This window comes from Myotis davidii, unplaced genomic scaffold (assembly GCF_000327345.1).
Source record: "Myotis davidii unplaced genomic scaffold, ASM32734v1 scaffold299, whole genome shotgun sequence".
In the NCBI taxonomy this organism is placed as follows: domain Eukaryota; kingdom Metazoa; phylum Chordata; class Mammalia; order Chiroptera; family Vespertilionidae; genus Myotis; species Myotis davidii.
Genome location: NW_006293088.1, coordinates 6,795,322 through 6,811,593, shown reverse-complemented (window position 1 = coordinate 6,811,593; position 16,272 = coordinate 6,795,322). Strand labels below are relative to the sequence as shown.

Genomic DNA, 16,272 nt, shown 5'->3' with positions numbered 1-16,272 from the left:
ACCAGTGATCGTGGGAAATGAGAGGCGTCAGGCCTGGGCAAGGGGCTGATCCTGCGATTGGAGGGTGATGGGGGTCAACGTCTGAGGGCTCCCAGTATGTGAGAGGTGGCAGGCTGGCCTTAGGGACACCCCCCCCCCACCACCCAGTGGCCGAATTTCGTGCACCGGGCCCCTAGTTTAATATAAAATTAGAAAATAAGAGAAGAAACCCCAGCGCCCTGCAAGCTGGGGAAGGAAAACACTTGGGAACAGAGTCCTCTTAAGGCCTCTCAGTCATCATGTGCATGGAAACTGTTCAGAGCACCTGTGTGGTTTGTACACGCCTGTTTATCCATTAAGTCTTACAATGCAAGTCAATCAGAAATACAGTTATGCCAAAAAAATACATGCCACGGCTTCCTGAAATTTCCCACTTTGCAACGTTATCAGAAAATACAGGCCAGGTTTGCCCTTCCCTTTTCTTTATCATCGTCACATTTGTCTTGAACTGAAGTAGGACAGGGCGCTGTCCTGAACTGTAACATAATAGTCCAGTGGTAATTTCCAAGGTCTCTGTGTTTTCGGGCTCCTGACCTTCACCCACAATGGAAAGCGTTATCGTGCACAGTCAGGAAAGGCCACGGGCACTCAATGGCATTCACTGTCAGTGCGACTTCTAAGCAGCTTCACCCAGGTCCCGCCATGCGCTGACGGGACTAACAAACCCACGATGCACCAGAAAAATCAGGACTCTGGCCTTGCTCTGCTAGTTTCTGTCTTTACTAGCTACGTCCTTACAATACCAATGACAGCAAGACGACTGCTTCCACACAGAGCCCCTATGTCAGTGGTTAAATAAGTGTTGTAACGTCTTCACAATCAACACAGGAGAGGAGAGCTCACTGTTGCTTTGCCGCTGCGCCTCTCGGGAAGCAGGTTAGTTTGAGAGAGCAGAAATGGCGTGATGACGAGGGAGCCACATCCAGGGCTGCGGGGACCGCAGGAAGGAGAAAAGGGCCCCCTTCCCTAAGTTACTCTGGGTTCTGACCTCAAGCCCTGGGAAAATGTTAGACAGAACTGCCCACTGGCAGATGCTGGTCTCTAAGGAATGGGCACCGCACGGCACCTGGTCTGACAGGGAAGAAGATGGGCGTTTTATTTTATTTTTTAAAATACATCTTTCGTGAGTCCAGAGAGGAAGAGAGACAGAGAGATAGAAACATCAATGATGAGAGAGAATCATTGATTGGCTGCCTCCTGCACGCCCCCAGTGAGGATCGAGTTTGCAACCCAGGCATATGTATGCCCTTAACCGGAATTGAACCTGGGACCCTTCACAAAAATCAACTCCAAGGGGATATAGACCTAAGTGTAAAACACAAAACCATCAAACTCCAACAAGGCTAATAGGATAAAACCTAGATGACCATGGATATGGTAATGACTTTCTAGATACAACACCAAAGGCACACATTCTATGAAAGAAATCAATGGACTTGATCAAAACTTAAAACTTATGTCCTATAAAAAACAGTATCACAAGAATGAGAAGATAGCCATAAACCGGGAGAAAATATATGCAAAAGTCACATCTCATAAAGGACAGTCACCCAAAATATACAAAGAATTCAACAATAAGAAAACCAACACAATTTTAAAAATATGGACACTTCATCAAAGAAGATATACAGATGGAAAGATGTTCAACAGCATAAGTCATTAGGGAAATGCAAACTAAAGCAATAATAATAATACCATTTCACCCCTAATGAGAATGGCCAAAAGCCAAAGCACTGACACCACCAAACGCTGGTGAGGATGTGGAGCAATGGGGACTCTCTCTCACTGCTGGTGGAAATGCAAAATGGTGCAGCCATGTTAGAGGACAGTTAAGCAGTTTCTTACAAAACTAAAGGTTAATTAAAGGAAAAAATAAATAAACACACTCTGATCATATGCCCAGCAAGCCTGTTCCTTGGCACTTACCCAAATGTCCACACGAAGACCTGCACATGGATGTGCATAGCAGCTTTACTCATATTGCTAAAGTTTGGGAGAAACCAAGATGCTCTTCTGTGGGTAAATGGTATAACTGCGGGCCATCCAAACAACGGAATATTATTAAGAGCTAAAAAGAAATGAGCTACCGAGCCATGAAAAGACACGGAGGGAACTTAATGTACACGACTAAGTGAACGAGGCCCATCTGAAAAGCTACCTACCTTGTGATTCCAACTACGAGATATCCTGGACAAGACAACACTGTGGAAAAAGCATCAGTGGCTGCAGGGGCTCGAGGGGAGGGAGGAATGACCAGAGAGAGCACAGGATTGTTAGGGCGGTGAAACTGCTCTGTGTGATACTACAATGGTGGACACATGTCATACATCTGTCCAAACCCACAGAAGGTACAACACTAAGAGTGAGCCCTGGTGTAAACTGTGGACTTTGGGTGGCGACGCTGTAAGGTAGGGGCCTCAGTGGTAATGAGCGTACCGCTATGGTGCAGGACATCAACAGTGGGGGGCGGGGGGGCTGTGCATGTGGGGACCAGATATATGGAATCGCTCTGTACCTTCTACTACTTTTTGCTATGAACCTAGAACTGTTAAAAGCTATGTTCACTTTGGCCTGGCCGGTGTGGCTCAGTTGGTTGGGTGTCATCCCATGAACCAAAGATTGCCGGTTTGATTCCCAGTCAAGGTCACATGCCCGTGTTGCAGGCTCGATTCCTGGTAGGGGGCCCAGAAATAGACCCACATAAACACAGTCAACTGGTCTGTGACAAAGGAGCAAAGGCAGCACAATAGGACAAAGTCTTTCAATAAATGGTGCTGAGCAACTGGACAGCCACGTGGGAAAAAATGAAGCTAGACACAGACCTAGGCAGCCAATGGACGTTACGCTTTCACACTGTTTCTCTCTCTAAAAATCAATAAACTATTCTTTAAAAAACAACGAACTTACGTTCATTTTATGTAATGTGAATTTTACCTCAATTTTAAAAAGGGGTAGTTACAGAGAATCCTGTCTAATAAAAGAGGAACATGGTAATTAGCGTACGTCCGCTACCCTTCCCATTGGCTAATCAGGGCAATATGCAAATTAACTGCCAGCCAAGATGGCAGCAGGCAGCCAGGCTACTGACACGAACAGGAGGCTTGCCTGCTTCAGTGACGGAGGACTCCGACGTTCCCCGCCTGCCACTGCTGGGCTCTGAGCTGCTAAGAAACATTGTTACAAATATAGAAGCTAAACAAAACCCCAGAAACCTGTTTTCAGTCAGCTGAGATCTCAGAGCTGGAGTCGCAACAAAGTTTCAAATACAGAAACTTCAGGGCAAACCAGCCGGCCCCCACCCGTGCACCAGGCCTCTATCCTATATAGTAAGAGGGTAATATGCCTCCCAGCACTGGGATCAGCGCCCAAACTCCCTGATCACTCTGCGGCTCTGTGTGTGACAGGGTGGAGTCGCAACCTCCCCATCGGCCCTGCCCTGAGTGTGACAGGGGGCGGCGCCCCAACTCCCCAATCGGCCCTGCTCTGAACCCGACCAGGGGCTACACATAGGGATTGGGCCTGCCCTCTGCCACTTGGGAGTGGGCCTAAGCCAGCAGGTTGTTATCTCCCGCGGGGTCCCAGACTGTGAGAGGGCACAAGTGGGGCTGAGGGACACCCCGCCCCCCGCCAGTGCACAAATTTTTGTGCACCGGGCCTCTAGTGGAGTTTATAAAACACCAAACAGTTTACTATAGTGTTCTAAACACTTACAAAATCAGTTTACTCCTAAGAACCCTATGAGATAGGTACTAATCTCCTTTTATGAAGAAGGATGAAGAAACTGAGGCACGGAGAGAGTAAGAAGCCTGCCTAACAGCAGAGCTGGGCTTTGAACCGACAGTTTAGCTCCAAAGTCCATGTTCTTAACCAGGCCACTGCACTCCCTGCCGCAGCCTTTATCCTGTGGGGACACAGAGGCAGATGGCTGACAATGAATGCTGCCCTCCAAGACGAAAGGGGCCCCCTGATTGGTTGGGTTCTGGCAGAGAGGAGCTCGCCGAGGCCGGTGCTCACCCTGGAGAGAAAACAGCAAACGCTGCACTAGAGATTCCCACAGCTCCCTGATCCGAAGCCGGGATGAACACTATTCATTACAGAAAGACACAGGGTTAAGGACACTCTCGTTGGTCTCTACTACGTATTCCTACTTTTCCTATTCCGAGCTACATCAATATCACAGTGACAACAATAACAACTTCAATTGCTTTCCTCTCTGGTAAATGGGCTTCCTGAGCCAATCTGTAATAATAGAAGCATAATATGCTAATTAGACCAGACAGCTAAATAACCTTCCGGAGGTGTGAGGGCCAAGCCCCTTGCAGGAATTTTGTGCATCGGGCCTCTAGTTGATCTATAAAATCCCTTCTAGAATGCTAGCCATATAACTCAGAGGCTGGTTTTTTAAGATAGATTAGCAGATTTTTCAAGTTTAGGGGTTTAAAAGTGCTCAACATTTTAATGCAATGATACATAAGTAGCCAGAGATCTTAAAAAGTGGGAAGATAGATTTTACAAGCACAGGAAGGACTTTATCATAAAAACAGGGAGAGGGTTAGATGACCTCGCAAGGGGAAGCGAGTTGTGGGATGTAGTCTAGCCAAGAACTAGGCCGCGGTCAACAAGGGCGATACAAACAAACAAACAAACAAACCGACCATTCCCCACCCAGACTAACAGGACAGGTGCAAGCCCGTGCATGACTTATTCCAGAAAACGCCCAACAAGTTTTCAGGAAATTAAAGCGAACGACAGTACAGGCCTCTCTTATTGTAGTAGTTATAAAAGGTGTTTTTACAATGAAACCAGCCAGGCAAGGTCTCAAAAGGGCCATCATTTGAGGGGAGCGGGGAAGGAAAGAAAAGAAAAAAGTTGGTAATCTTTCAAAAAAAATACACATGCTTGCTTTTTTTTTTTCTTTCTAGATCTCACACTACAGAAAATATTACTATGGGAAGTGTGTACTACCAAAGAATAAACCTGACTTTAACGTCTACTTATGCTTTCCCCTCCATTCCTGTCTTCTCCCCCATTAAGAATGTGTCCTTTAATAAAATTAAAAAGACCCAGAAGTAATAATCCGGACACACACAGGTACTGCCCCACGCCTAGGCCCTCACTGCTGGCAGCAGGGGTCTGCTGAACACTGAAAGCAAATCCAGGCCCGCGCCTGTCTTCTTCTGCTTCTTTTTGCTTTATTTTTATTGTTGACACAACTACAGATGTCCCCATTCCCTCTCCGCTTTGCCCTCATCCCCCCAAACCCCAGCCCCCTTCCCTCTGGCCATCACCACCCTGTGTCTGTGTTTGGGTTATGCATATATGTTCTCTGGCCAATCCCTTCCCCTCCATTCATCTAGTCCCCCCCACACACACCTCCCCTCTGAGATCTGTCAGTCTGCTCCACGCATCCAGGCCTCTGTTTCTATTTTGTCTGTCAGTTTATTGTGCTCATTAGAGTCCACATCTAAATGAGATCACATGGTATTTGCCTTTCTCTGACTGGCTTATTTCACTCAGCGTGATAATCTCTAGGTCCATCCATGCTGTTCCGCGCCTGTCTTCTCACTCAAGAAAGCAAGTGACAGTAAAAATGACAGACGTGGTTATAGGAATTAGTTCAATTAACTCTAATTTTTTTTCCAGGTAAATCATTTGCAAGCTTTCCTTTGCTATTTCAGCTATCATTTAGAAGCAAAGCACTGGGTGATATAGACCCCAACTGTATTCTGACAACTACTGCCTAACAGCAACAGTTATCAGGATGTGGTCTGAGGACTCTTGGGGGTCTGCAAGACCCTTTTAGGGGGCTCACAAAGCCCTCCCTTTTCCAGCCATGTATCTGGGCGATGCCCAATTTTTTTTTCATCTACTTCAACCAAATAACAGATAGCAACAGGTAGAATGCAGAATCCTGCTGTCTTCTCCTAACCTTCTTTCCTTTCAAGGTCACAATGAACAGGCCACTCCCCTCTTCCCCTCAGGCTGGGTCACTCAGAAGCCAGGTCAAGACTCCTCCTTCCTTCCTGAACTCTCTCTTTTTTTTAATTGTTTAAAGTGTTACATATGTCTCCTTTTTCCCCAACTAACACCCCCCTCCCCAAACTCTCTCTTACTGCCTCCTATTCCAGATGTGAGCCAGGGAGTATCTGGCCATGGCTGATGCCCCCAAATCTTTTAAAACCACTCTTCTACTTCAAGGCCTACTTACCACAACATTTTTATTATTATTATCATTGATTTCAGAGAGGAAGGGAGAGAGAGAGAAACATCAATGATGAGAGAGAATCATTGATCAGCTGCCTCCTGCAAGCTCCACACTGGTGCAACCCGGGCATGTGCCCTGACAGGGAATTGAACAGTGACCTCCTGGCTCATAGGTCAATGCTCAACCACTGAGCCATGCCGGCCAGGCTTACCACATTTTAACAAGCACTTCATTGGCAGTTTATATACTCACCAGTATTAATACTGTGATGGGATGTGTGCTATGGTTTACTGTAAGTGTGCCCAATTTTCACTTCTTATGGGTTAAACACGTTTCTGACGATCACTTTTGGAGCTTAAACACTTTATAACAATGTTCCCAGGGGAACACTATTTGAGTTCCAAGATGAATTCATAATAGATGATATGAATTGCTTTTTCAAGTCATCTGGGAATTAGAAATGGGTCCCAGGAAACAATACACCAGACAAAGCCAGGTGAAGGCAGCTGAAAGACAGTCACTAGACGACAGCAGCAGCGCAGAGGTGCCCAAGGAGCCTCAGCTGGGTGAGCTCCCCTCCCAGGCAGTCAGGTCCGAGCGGGGGGTTGGGGGGGGGGGCCACAGACGGACCGGGGAGCGGGGGAGCAGGGAACGGGACCGTGCCTGAGCATCTCGGGAGAAAGGCTCTCGATCTGACCAGAAGGGACTAACTTGTTAGCCACTACTGGGGGTTTCTCAGATGTCGGGGTTCACTGCTGCCCACTGCACCAGCTTGCCTCAGTTTACCTGTCTGTCTATACTTGGGTTTCCAAAAGAGGAGGAGGTACAGTCAGGACTGCTCTCTTCCAAGACAAGGCTTTTGCCCCCGATGCCTTTCTGCTCCTCTACACAACTCAGCTGCGTTTCTAGATAAAACAGGAACTTTTTGGCCTCTCCCTCCAGGCCTAACCCAAACCTAGCCTAACGGCCCACACCGGCTTTCTCACTGTCCCTGGCGCCACTCTGTCCATCAGCACTGGAAACAACAACCACATACTATATACTTACTAAGAAAAATATTCATATTCAACGGAGACATACTTTCTGATGCATTACTTTTTTATAGTAAAATAATCTCAAACCTTTCAAGAATAGTAAGCAAGAATAATTCTTTAAAAATGGGGTTGAGAAACTTCTCAACTGAATAAGCAAATATGTATTAATCACTGGTGTTTATGACCTAGCTAAAACAGTTCATCAAATATTAATGTTGCAGTTATTAATACACGTCATCATTAGGGGGAACAGCTATGTTATGAAATTACCTCACTGGGACTTGTTCCTCCAGTTAGTAAAGGTTTAAAAACGTCAGATTTCATACAAAAAAGCATTTGTGTAATTTTCCATCTGAGGCCTTAAATATTTAGAAAATGCTCATTAGTTGCTTCTTTTAATAAGGCTCCATACACTTATGAATGGATTTTTTAAACTGTTGCCAAATGAAAATGCTCTGTTCAGGAATCATGGGCAGATATTAATGGATATTTAGAAACACAACCCAGAAGCCAGATCCACCCAGGCTGCGGGAGTATCCCAGGTGCCTGCCATTAACACAGCGTTGGTAACTGAGGCGCTCAGATACCCGCAGGGCTGCTGCCCACCTTCTAGTCCTCCCACGGCTCCTTCCATCACTGCAGCTCAAAGTGAATGTGGCCTGGGGAGGAATGAAATGCAAGCCAGTTCATTATGTTGCTTACTAGCTCTTCTGATAAACATTAGAAATGCATGGAAGAAGAAAAAAAGATCAGGGATTACTGAAGAATTTTAATTATTTCTGTTATCCTTCTTACTAAGTCTGTAAGTAACAGGAAACTGGCATGAATTAGTCAAGGCATTTTAAAGGTAAACATAACCTGCTTGAGGCAAAGGCTCTAATCCCCCAATCAAAAGGGACAGTTCCTCCATTAGCCTCCACTGTCTGCTGTGACCTTAAAGTGGTCTGTCCTTTGTCAGGTGCTAGGGACAGAGAAGAGCGTGCAGCCTCCACCCTGAGGCCACCAGAGAATAAGTCTCCCAAAGGGGGGAGGGGGCCAGCGGGGAGCGGGGAGGTGACCCCAGGGCTGTGCATCAGCTGGCTTATCGGAAAGGGTGCCCAGAGGACCCTCGGGCTAGGCCCACATCCTGACTATGAACACTGAGCAGTGTAAGTCTGTGAACACCCAGGCCGCGTGCTGGGCCCCATGCTTTGTTCAATGCTGTTGTCATTTTGAAATTCTTAATTTTTGAACAAAGGGGCCCTGCACTTTGATTCTGCACTTGTCCCCATGTTTTATGCAGCTGGTGCTACCAACATTCATCATTAGCTACATCTAAAATATGCAAAATTAAATGTGACTGGATTCTGCATTTAAGATGAAATGAATTATGTTCTTTAAAGGCCACTTATACAAATCATTCTTAAATTTTACATACTTCAATTTAAGGTTATGACATTCAATTTTTTCTTGGTGATCCTTAAAATTTAAGTACTATATTATATAACAAAAAATTATGCAGTATTAAGAGCCCAGAATGTCTTTGGTAGACTTTACACAGGTATTAAACAAAGATGACATTCATTTTTACTGAGTTTTAAAAATTCACTTTGATTCTAAAGACATATTTCTAAGCGTTTTATACTGTGAAGATTGGGTAAGTAACAAGTAGCAAATTAAAAATCAAAATCAAAGCAGCAGCCCTGGCTGGCTGGCTCCATTGGTTGGAGCATTGGGCGGGGACGTGGACTGTGGACACTAATGTGCTAGGCCTTTCTTAAAGTGACAGGTGGCAACAACAAAGAGCCGCAGGACTGATAAGATTTAGTCCTAAGGAAAGCTGACTAAAGGCTCAAACAATGTTTTAAAGAAAAGGGTTGCTTTGTGTGCGAGCAAGTGCCCAAGCTGAGAGACCAACTGTCAGGAACATGGGAAGGTAGGTCCGTCTGACAGGGAAGGCTGCTTACGTGTAGAGGACCGAGCTTTCAAAACGCCCTTCAACTCAAAGTCTAAGGTCCTGGAAGGAATGATATGGAAGGTAACAGCAAAGGAAGAAGCTGGTTGCACGAAATGCCAGTTTGTCCCTAGACCAGGAAAATTATCAGCGACTTAACCCTCTAATAAGAAAACTCTCTCGCCAAACCGGTTTGGCTCAGTGGATAGAGCGTCTGCCTGCGGACTGAAAGGTCCCAGGTTCGATTCCGGTCAAGGGCACGTACCTTGGTTGCGGGCACATCCCCAGTAGGAGGTGTGCAGGAGGTGGCTGGTCGATGTTTCTCTCTCATCGATGTTTCTAACTCTCTATCCCTCTCTCTTTCTCTCTGTAAAAAATCAATAAAATATATTTTAAAAAAAAGAAAACTCTCGCCCTGGCTGGTGTGGCTCGGTCGGCTGAGCATCATCCGGTGCACCAAAAGGTTGCAGGTTCAATTCCTGGTCAGGGTACATGAGGGAGGCAAATGATCGATGTTTCTCTCTCCCTCTCCCTTCCTCTCTCTTAGAGAAAAAAATCAATAAAGAACTCTCTGACAACTGTGAAATATGTACCTGGCTAGAAAGACTCTCCTAGAGTAATTATGAGTTCAAATGTTGAATGTAGGACGGTGTAGCCATTGTGGAAAACAGTCTGGAAGCTCCTCCAAATGTTAAACATAGAGTTATCATAAGACCCAGCAATTCCCCTCCTAGGTATATACCCAAGAGAACTGAAAATACATACCCACACAAGAACCTGTACACGAATGTCCACAGCAACATTGCTCACAGAAGCCACAGAGTGGAAAACAACTCAAACGTGCATCAGCGGATGAATGGAAAAATAAATGTTGTATATCCATCTGATGGAACCTTGCCTTAGTCTGTTTGGGCTGCTGTAACAAAATAACAGACTAGATGGCTTATAAACAACAGAAATTTATTTCTCATGCTCTGGAGGCTGGGCCCAAGACCAAGGTGCAGGAATGTGGTGTCTGGTGAGAGCTCACTTTCTGGTTCCTTGGACAGTCATCTTCTCTCTGTGTCTTCACTTGGTGGAAAGGGCAAGGGGTCTTTTATAAGGCCACTAATCCCATCCGGGAGGGCTCCACCCTCATGACCTAATCATCTCCCCAAAGCCCCACCTCCAAGTACTAAGACTTGAGGGAGGAGGATTCGGTCTCAACAGAAATTTTGGAGGGACACAAACCTATACAAATATTATTCAGCCATAAAAATAAATGAAGTTCTGACTCAGGCTGTAACATGGATGAATCTTAAAAACGTCATGCCAAGTGAAAGAAGCCAGTCACAGAAAAGGCTGTGTATTGTATGATTCTAGTGTGATGACATGTCCGGACTAGGCAAGTCCAGATTAGCAGTTGCCAGGAGATGGGAGAAAGGGGAATTCAGAGTGACAGTTAAGGGCTATGGGGTTTATTTGGGGGGTGATGAAAACATTCTGAAATTAGATAGTGGTGATGATTGCACACTGAATTGTATATTTTTAAAAGGGTGAATTTTATGGTATGTGAATTATGTTTCAATAAAGCTGTTTAAATTTTTATTTTAAAGAGTAGATATAGAAAAGAAAAACATCTTTTGTCCTAAACAATGTGTTTAAGAAATTATAGATCAAGGTAGATTGAAAAATAGCAGACTCTAGAGCAGCCGTGGGCAAACTACGGCCCGCGGGCCGAATCCGACCCGTTTGAAATGAATAAAAATAAAAAAATAAAAAGACCGTACCCTTTTATGTAATGTTTACTTTGTATTTATATTAGTTCACACAAACACTCCATCCATGCTTTTGTTCCGGCCCTCGAGTCAAAAGGGTCGCCCAACCCTGCTCTAGAGGTTCTTGTCACAAGAGAATAAAACTGGTCCAAAACAGATGACTGTAAAATAATATTCATGCCTGACCAAAGGTTAAAACAACATGATTCTTCCTTTACCATGCTGCGCACCACCTAGTTCTTACTGGGGCTTTGGAATGGAAGGAAGGGTAGCTGTGAGAGTGTTTTGTGGGTTTTTAAGATGTTCTAAATTCAATTACTTTGAAATTACTGAATCTTCACCTAGAAATTTTTATTATTTTGTTAATCCTTACCTGGGTACATTTTTTCCATTGATTTCTTTTATTTATTTATTTTCTTTTTTTCTTTTTTTAGAGAGAAAATAAAAGGAAGGAAGGGATGGAGGGGGAGAGAGAAACATCCATGTGAGAGAGACACATCGATTGGTCGCCTCCTGCACCAGGCCAGGTCGACAGGGGATCGATCGAACTTGCAACCCTTCGGTGCTGGGCTAATGCTCTAACCACTTAGCACACCAGCCAGGACTCTTTGACTAGAACTTTAAAAATAAAAAAGCCTTAGCAACTGATTTAGTGAAAAAATTTAATCTAATAATATCACCCTACAGCTAAATGAGAAAATGAACAAAAATATTCCAAAAACACGTTAGAAAGGACCTATTAAATCAGGAACAAGTTAACACCACACTCCAATTTCTAGGTGCTGGGGGCTCTATGGAAAGGTCAGGCACTCTTTGTCAGCCTGACACATGGGCAGGGAACTGTCATGTTTGAGGGTTCTGGCCTGCACAGTCTCTGCTGCTGTCAGAATGTCACTTTTAAGGGCTGTTTTTTGAACAATGCAAGAATACGGCATTGAAGAAGGAAAGAAGAATGCACACTGCAGCCCTAGCTGGTCTGGCTCATTGGACAGACCTCAGCCAGTGAACTGAAGGGCCTTGGGTTCAATTCCGGACAAGGGCACATACCCCGGATGCAGGCTCAATTCCCAGCCCAGCTTGGGGCACCTGCAGGAGGCAACCCATTTTTTAAAAAAAAATGTATTTTATTGATTTTTTACAGAGAGGAAGGGAGAGAGAGTTAGAAACATCGATGAGAGAGAAACATCGATCAGCTGCCTCCTGCACACTTCCCACTGGAGATGTGCCCGCAACCAAGGTACATACCCTTGACTGGAATCGAACCTGGGACTTTTCAGTCCGCAGGCCGACGCTCTATCCACTGAGCCAAACCGGTTACGGCAGGAGGCAACCCAATGATGTCTCTCTCACACCAATGTTTCTCTCTCCGCCTCTCCCCCTCCCTTTCACTCTCTCTAAAAAAACGAATGGAAAATATCCCCGGGTGAGGATTAACAACAACAAAACGAATACCACATTGCATAAAATCATTCCTACCACTTCTGAATCCATATCCCTGAAGCTCTGTATTTTATAACAAATCAATATCCTGAATTTCATTTATAAAAAGACACAACATTTCTTCAATTACCTCTGCTCTTACCAAATGAAGATCACAGAAAAAGCAAGGTCTATATAAAAGCATAATGATCTAAAACCTCAATTAACCAGAACATGGGAGCTACACTCTGGGTGCCTTCCAGGGTAATCAGATCTCCTACTTTGTTTTTAATGATCATCAATAAAACCCACCTAAAAATTACATTTCCTGTCTTAAAAAGCAATAAAAATAATCCAATCCTTTTTCGTGTCCTAAAATTTTAACATCCCTCAAGTTCCTCATTTTAAACATGAAAAGTTGGTTTAATAAACCTAACCAAGTCCTGAAAGTACTGTCATGGAATTATAGGATTTTCTAATTTCACTGTAAAAAATGTTATCATATTTCATTAATATTTCACGTATTGGTCATATTCCTATCTAAAACTGAAGTGTTGTTTTAGCTCAAAAATCAAATAGTACTGACACTGAAAAGTATGATATAAACTCCTAAAACTTCCCTTTGAAAAGGAGTTCCTATGAAACTGCTTGGTTTTATGCTGCTTCTTAAAGTAGTATGTAGCCAAGGGTAGACTCTAGTTAACAAGATTCCAGTTAGTCAGTTACAGCTCTTAAATTGGAACACATTCAGAATTATTATTAATATCTAATTATTTTTTCAGCGTTATAGGTTTCCTATGTGAATAAATGATATTTAGCAATAAAAATGCTAGGTTAAGCATAATATTGAAGTCTATATTCAAATGACTTTTTCCTCAAAGCTCCTTCTGAAGAACAAGGTAACAAATTAAGGAACCATTTTCTAAAAAGGCTGAGAATTACAGCGTGTGGTTTTTTAAAAATGGACTCAAAGTGGTAGCCACAGAGCTCCCGCCTTCAAAAGCTGCTACAGATTTTTTTGATCTAATATCCCCAACACTACAATCAACAGAAGGGTCCTTGAAAAATGATCTACTGATGAATTCTGATATCCACGTTGCAGAATTTCAGTTGTTTTATACTCTATGTCTGGAATGCTTTTTTCAGTATTTAACACTCATCTGTCAGGGAAAAATAACATCCATAAGCAAACAAACCAGACCACCCTCCCTCCCACCGTGGGCATATGTTCTAATGAGGCGGCCGATAAACGCGTAAGTTAAGTGACAAAGGGCATCAGAGTAAGTGCCGTGAAGAAAAGGGAGGGCTCGGGTTTGGGGAGAGAGATAACATTTCAAACAGTAAGAAGAAACCTCACTGAGAATTCTGTGTACAAACAGGAACACAACAGTCAATGTTATTAATTTGGCTTTGAAATGCATTACATGCTTGCATTTGGGGTTTTTTAAATATTCATAGAAGCTTTCTATTTTCTCTATTTCATTTTCTATTTCCTCAAAATTGACTCACTGGAGAGAAGGAAGGCAGCCTACGATATGCCACAGATATTTCTAATATTTTGGTTTACTTGATGTTTTTTTGAGAACTATAGCTACAACTAAAGTGAAATTTAGGGTTCTCCATAAAACTAATAGTCAAAATGCAATTTAGATGACAAAACCTAACATCCTCTCCAGCAATTTCTGGGATCTTTACCCCATTAATATTTATTAGAGATAGCTCGTGTATGAACAGCAGCAGTCTCTAATGTCAGACTATCTTGCAGCAGTAAAACATTCAGATATTACTTGAAATGATTATCTTTCAAAGTAAACCCATAGAACGTCTCCCCGAATTGCATGTTTACATAGAAAATATATTTGTAACGTTTTTAAATGAAATCGTTTTATCAGCATTTCATGCAATATTCTGGAGACATTTTCTAACTTGCAAGCGGGGAAAAAATAACAAACACAGCAGAATAACTGATGTTTAAATATTTTTACTTTGAAGACTAAGAATTCTTAAGTATTACAAATGCACCAAGAAAAGCTTAGACATAGTTAAGTTACAAAGGTCTGAAGTCATCTTTCACAAAAGACTTGTTAGTGCGTCAAATGAAGATATTTGATACTGAAATTTACACTGTTTAAGTATCTCAATAACACCAAAGAACTAATTTAACTAGCCCATTTGCAGATTCAATAATGAATAGCAAATGTAGGTGAAAAGACAAAAAAGAAAATATGGGTTTTAACGGGAAATGCCATCACTGACTAAACTAAATGCACTTGAACTATTCCCCAAATACCCAACCCAAGCACATATTTTAAAAATATGTTTGTCCTGCCGAAACCAGTTTGCCTCAGTGGATAGAGCGTCGGCCTGTGGACTGAAAGGTCCCAGGTTCAATTCCCGTCAGGGGCATGTACCTTGGCTGCGGGCACATCCCCAGTGGGAGGTGTGCAGGAGGCAGCTGATCCACGTTTCTAACTCTCTCTCTCTCTCTCCCTTCCTCTCTGTAAAAAAAAAAAAAATTAATAAAAAAATATTTTTAAAAGAAAAGTGTTTGTCCCAAGAGAAGCAAAACTTTGACATTTTTGCTTGGATATATTCGACTTTCAGACCTCCGCCCCAAATCTGGCAAGAACATTTCAAACTTAGCCTGATGTAACTTTTAAAGGTCAAAGTGTGAGCAATTTGATACTAAAATCTGAACTTGATAGTCAACAGAATGTCACAAATGAAATGAAAGAGGCAAAGTTTATCATCCTCCACGTGAAGAAAGGAATGTGGAACAAAAGATGCTTTTGCCTCTTCTGCCCTTTGGATGGTGAACACCATAGTTCTCTCCGTATTCGTACCAAGGAAGAGAAAATGATCATTTTTTCAAAGCTTGCTACATTGAAATACGACCATATCTCCTAGACTTGCATCAACCTTCTCCCCCACGCCCCAAATATTTTTATTTAAAAAAAAAAAAGTCAGAAGAATAGATCCAAGTACCCTATAAACTACACCTAGGTTACTTGGTTCCAAGGCGAAGGAAAATGGTTACGATTCCAAGACTCACTCGGAAGCCTGGATCTGCAATGCGTAAGCTTTTCGCTGGCAAGATCAGCCAGTACCGGAAAGCATGTAAGGTTGACAAGGTTAAGTGGATGAAGACTGAAACAACAAAATAATCAGCTAAGAAATATTTTTATTTTATTTTTGCCAAGTAACCATAAAGTAATTTCGGTCCTAAGGAATCAGAGGGCTTTCTTGTTCTGTTGAGGCCAAGAAGCCCTTGCACAATCTAAAGTGCCACCGAGGCGTCGGGGATGGAGAAGACGACGGTTTCTAAGCAGGATCCACTGAGCCAGACCTCAGCACGATCTCTCTCACCTTTGGGCAGAAGGTGCGAGGGGAGCAAAGGCTCTTAGCTTCTGCTCGTTCGCTGCAAGGACCCTGGGAGGGGGAGGAGGAAGAGGAAAGGGGCGAAGATGCGTGTCCGCGGTGCAGCCTCGGGACCCTGGGCAGGGATGCGGAGGAGTGGGCGCTTATGTAAGCACACGCCACCCCGTGCGTGCGCCCGGCCCGATGCGCATCGGAGACACAACACACGTACCGGCTTTTCCACAGTCTGCATTGCCACCAGCAGTGTATGACTGGTTCCCTTTTCTCCACATCCTTGCCAGCACTTGTCATTTGGGTCTTGTTTTCTTACCCATTCAGCTACCCTATGTCTATTGATTGGAGTATTTAAACAATTTACATTTAAAGTGATTATTGGTAGGTATATATTTATTGCCATTTTATTCTTTTTAACTATTTTCCCGTGTTTTCCCCCTTTTTTCTTCTTAAAGAAGATTGTTTAACAATTCTTATAATAGTGGTTTTATGGTAAGCACTTTGTTTCTCATT

The 16,272-nt window shown here is 43.4% G+C and overlaps 1 long non-coding RNA gene across 1 annotated transcript in view; it reads right to left on the bottom strand.

The window, feature by feature from the left end:
* The window catches only part of LOC107183578, a 20,348-nt gene that overhangs the window by 2,254 nt on the left and 1,822 nt on the right, over positions 1-16,272 (bottom strand). Inside the window, exons 2-3 of the long non-coding RNA XR_001514368.1 lie at positions 6,153-6,155; positions 3,970-3,977 (exon numbers count right to left, since the gene is read on the bottom strand). This is a non-coding gene — a long non-coding RNA (uncharacterized LOC107183578). The remainder of the gene's footprint in view (positions 1-3,969; positions 3,978-6,152; positions 6,156-16,272) is intronic.